Source organism: Prunus dulcis, chromosome 8 (assembly GCF_902201215.1).
Source record: "Prunus dulcis chromosome 8, ALMONDv2, whole genome shotgun sequence".
In the NCBI taxonomy this organism is placed as follows: Eukaryota; Viridiplantae; Streptophyta; class Magnoliopsida; order Rosales; family Rosaceae; genus Prunus; species Prunus dulcis.
Window position 1 is genome coordinate 8,039,610 of NC_047657.1, and position 5,108 is coordinate 8,044,717.

Genomic DNA, 5,108 nt, shown 5'->3' on the forward strand with positions numbered 1-5,108 from the left:
ATCTATGACGATTGTGGCTGACTGAAGAAAAAGCTAGAAAGAAAGAAAGATGTGGCAATTGCTTAGCAAGCAGATAGCAGAGTAGATGCTTTGCTTTGCTTCCTTCCACTATATTTCTTATTTATTTAGTTTTGTGTTGTGTATGAAATGACAATAATTGTCATGTGTGTGAAGTGCAGAACTTGCCTAGATTGCACTCACACGAGTATGGATCCATAAATAAAACACGTGAAATTGTTTGTAATTCACATAATCATTGCATTAACAGGTATTTGCACAAAATTTGTCATATTGCTTTGATGATGTTAAAGCCTGAGATCAGTAATCCCTATGCTCATGTACTTTGTAAAATTTGTAATGTGCCTGGTTGACTAGTTGTGTAAATACCAATGTGATTGTGCAAATACGTGGTAGTATATGTGTTCACGTTATTTCACATTGTATTTGAGGAAATGGGATCCAACGTGGAGCTGGTATGGCCAGAGGTAGAGGCATATTCGTCACGGGTGAACAACTGCTCACATGCAAATTCATCTCTAGCTGCAATTCGAGCGAAGGTGAGTGCGGAACAATTAGAACAATTCAAGACATCATGCTTTGGCCATCTTCTGAATATAGATAAGATTCAGTTTAGCGGGCAGATTGTGCATGGGGTTGTGTTGCATAGAGTAGCGGGGCAGGGTGTGAAAGACTTGGATGGACTGAGTTTCTTATTAGGGTGTGACGTTGCTCAGTTCACTCGTCAGGATTTCTGTTTGATCACAGGGCTTCGTTTTGGGAAAGTGCCTGAAGTTTCCAGTGGAGAAAGTGATGAAATTAGACTTCAGAAAAGATATTTTATAGACGAAGGAATTACATGCAATGCTTTAGAAGAAGCATTTCTGAGGTGCACAGAGGAAGATGACATCTACAAGCTAGCTCTTGTTTACTTTGCTGAGTTAGTGGTTTTGGGAAGGGACAAACATTTGAACATCAATCTAAATTACCTGACCCTTGTAGAGGACTTGGATGCGTTCAACAGGTATCCGTGGGGTTCGGTGGCCTTTGACAAAACCCAAGACAGTCTATTTTCTGCACCAACAAAGTATGTGAAAAGCTTTGAAAATGAAGAGGGAAGAGGGAAGGGGAAAAGTAAGGTAACGGGAACAAGCCGGAGAAATGAGAAGGGCAAGAAGGATAAGCATGGTGAAGCGCAAAGGAGTGGCTGGAGTTTTAAAGGTTTCACGAATGCTTTCCAGGTACATGGTAATAATGTTCATGTCAGTTATGTTTTGTTTTTCTTTAAAACATAAATAATGACTTTTGTCATTTGAATTGTGTAGATTTGGGTATATGAATTAATTCCTAGAATGGCGGACCTGAATTACTGCAAGGTTGTTGATCCGACCGCTGTCCCACGTATTTTGCGATGGAGAACTACTACGTATGTTCCAGAGATGAGAAAGTTGAACAATTATTTTTCCAGAGCAAAGAGGTTTGGTTTGCAGCCCTTGGAACTATTGATAAGATTGAATGAAATTATGAAGTAGAATGATTTAATATGACTCTTGTCTGTATTCTGAAATAGTCAGTTCAGTTGCGGGCGCTATGTCCGAGTGAAGAGGAAATGAGACAACCATATTGGAGTTGGCCACAGGATCGCCCTGCTGTTGTCTCGGCAGAGTCAATTCCTTCTTCATGTGGTGATCTTGATGAGTTGAACAAGGTGGTAAGCTTGTTGAGGTCCGAGTTGTTTCAAGTAAAGCGGGAAAAAGACGTCCTTCACTTAAAGGTCATACGGATGGAAAAACTGTTGGACCAATGTTTAGGTCCTCAGTTTGAGCAGGAAGTAAGGAGGGACCTAGCTTTACTGAAACAGAGGATGAATCGTTGTGTCGTCTCACATCTATTTAAGGGATATGGGGAAATGGATGACATTCAATGGGATGAAGGGCCAAGTAACAGAAATGAGGGAGAGGAAAAGGAAGATGAAGGGATTGAAGGGGGTGAAGGGCCAAGTAATAGAAATGAGGAAGAGGAAAAGGAAGAGGAGGGGATTGAAGGGGGAGGGGATTGAAGGGGGTGAAGGGCCAAGTAATAGAAATGAGGGAGAGGAAAAGGAAGAGGAGGGGATTGAAGGGGGTGAAGTGCAAGGAAAACCAAGTGAGGTAGAGGAAGGGCAAAGGAAAACAAGTGAAGGAGAGCAAGTGCAAGTAAAAAGTAGCAAAGGAAAAAAAGCCCAAAGACAGAGCAGTGAGGGAGAGGAAGTGAAAAGAAAAAGCAGTAAGGGAGGGAAACTGCAAAGGAAAAAAAGGGAGGGCAAGGAAGTGAAAAGACAAAGAAGTGAGGAAAAGGAAGTGCAAAGAAACCAATGTGAGAAAGAAGATAATGAAGTCATGTTGCTTGGGGGTGACATTGGCGAGAGCACGGAGGGGACACAGCTTGAGTTTACTATCGGGGACATTGATTTGGATCAACCTACAGCTGTGCTATCTCAGTTGAACGTGTGGTTGAATGATAAAGGTAAAGCTGTGGCACAAGGGGTCCAATTACGGAAAAGGAAGAGGATCATTCCTATGTGGAAGATCATTGAAGGCAGTGAATTGGTTCCAAAAACTGGGCACAGACAACTGTACTGAAGATGTTAGACCCAATGAAGGCGATTCCGCATGATGATCTGGTGAATTTGCTGAAACTTTGTTGGGAATGGCGCCAGGACCCAAAGTAAGTCCCTTGCAATTATAAGATAGAAGCATGACTGTATATAATTTTTAATATTGGCCATTTTCTAAAACTGTTTTTTATTCATAGTTTGGTGATGCAATTTGGAAACGTGGAAGCCGAGATTGAATTCTTGGCTTCCCTCGTGAAAGCTGATGGTTGGCTGAAAGGAGATGTAAGTGTAATTGATTATGCATTTGTTTTAATGTACATAGATTATGAGATTGACAAGAAAAACATGTTGCAGCACATTGATTTGGGGTTGTATCTCATCCGGAAGCGACAACAACAGTTGGAGGAAGTAGAAATAGCGGACTGGACAACGACCGATGTTTTTTTTTATGGTATGTCATCGGCCTTGACCAAGTGCCGTTAATAATTACACATTATCCATACACCCCTTTATCGGAGGTGTTTAACCATTGATTGTTTTGTATTTCACAGAATCACATAAGTACTTGCTTTGCGGATAATAAAAGGAAAAAACAGCAGGTTGGGTGGAAAATCAGAAAAAGTTTACTAAACGTTGTAAATGGGAAGGTTCCTCCGTGTGGGATGGATTGGCAGAACGTCTATAAGGTGTATACCCCATTTATGTTGACGAAGTACAAGCATTAGGTGGCTGTAATGATTGATCTGGTATTGTGTGAAATCAAAGTGTACGATTCAAAGGTTTCACTAATTCCAGATGACATCATAAAGGAAGAACTCGCCCCGCTATCAATTACGCTTCCAAATCTTCTCAACACCATGGACTTTTATGAAGAAGGTGTTTATGCAAACAATTGCAGCCGAGATTGGTGGTGTCCGTGGCCAATAGAGAGTGTGGATGTTCCACAACAGTCTAATGAGTAAGCACAACTTTTTATTTATTTTTATTACTTTCAATTGTCAATTACGTTAGAATGTCATTAGTTGAATTGATCGAGTTCTTGTTTTGCTTCAGAGGCGATTGTGGCATGTTTGTGTTAAAGTACATTGAGCTTTTCAGCGCTCAGCTTCCCTTAGCTACTTGCACCTCGCACAACATGCCTTTTTTTTCGGTTGAAATTGGCTGCGGAGATAACAAGGGGAGATGCTTACTTCCCATGATATTGGTTGAAGATGACAAATGGTACATGAGAAGGTTTTGGGAATGTCCATTCTCAAACTAATGTAAATACACAATAGAGACGTATGGGTCCTTTTCGAATTCTACCGCTAACTCCTTCATGACATTTACATGTTTGTTAACCAAACTGCATTGAATTGGAATTTTAAGACTGCATATGTGAATTGGGATTTGAAGATGGCTTTTTAAGTGTATTACATCATTGCAATGCGATATGTCATTGTTGATGCAAGCCACCATTAATCGCAATGTGCATCATAATAGGTGTCTAAACATGCGAAAGGTTGTCGGCAGCTCAGTACCATAAAAGTAGAAACAAAGACAATATACACAAAATGAACAACAATTCACTTGCGTTTCGACAAGCAATACACACACAACAGACAAACAATATACACAAAATAGGCCTGCCATATTCAGACAATAGACATGCAATATACACACAGTATACATGCAATATACACAGAATAGACATGCAATATACACAGAGTAGAGATGCAATATACACACAATAGTAGGAAAATATACACACAATAGACATGCAATATATACACAATAGACATGCAATATACACACAATAGACATGCAATAATGATGCAATATACACACAATAAGGTCATGCAATAATGATGCAATATACTTCAGTCCCCAAGTACACCAACCATAAGGAAGTCGTATTGAATACGATATTAAACTTAACAGTTTTTCTTCCTACTAAAAGAAAGAATAAGGTCCGTTTCCCCCTTCATTCTTACTTGAGTGATACTTGTGGCCCCAATAAACATCCAATATTGGGGCAATGATATTCCATATACATGCAGCAAACTATCAATAAACCTTCAATAAACATTCAATATCGGTTCTATAACATGCGAAATACATGCAGTTAACAATAATAAAGAAGGAAACACTCCTCTTAGCTTCAATAAACATTCACTATTGGTTCAATAACATGCGAAATATGAGATTATAAAAATCAATAAACCTTCAATAAACATGTAAACAATCAATAAATTGTCAATAAACATTCAATATCGGAGCAATAAAAACAAATTAATGCTTCGTATGATTTTATCGTATTGGCCCTGTATTGTGATTTTTTCGTCTTCGTTATTACTTGGTTTTTGAAAGTAAGTGTTGGAACGTTTTTGCTGGTTTTCAAACAAATTAATGCTTTTGTTGAAATTCAATGCCAATCCACGTATTTGAAGAACAAATATTACAAAATGGGTTTAGGGTCTCATTGGTGGTGCGTGCAACATGTCTTGTGCGGGAGAACTTTCACAATCTTTGAAAC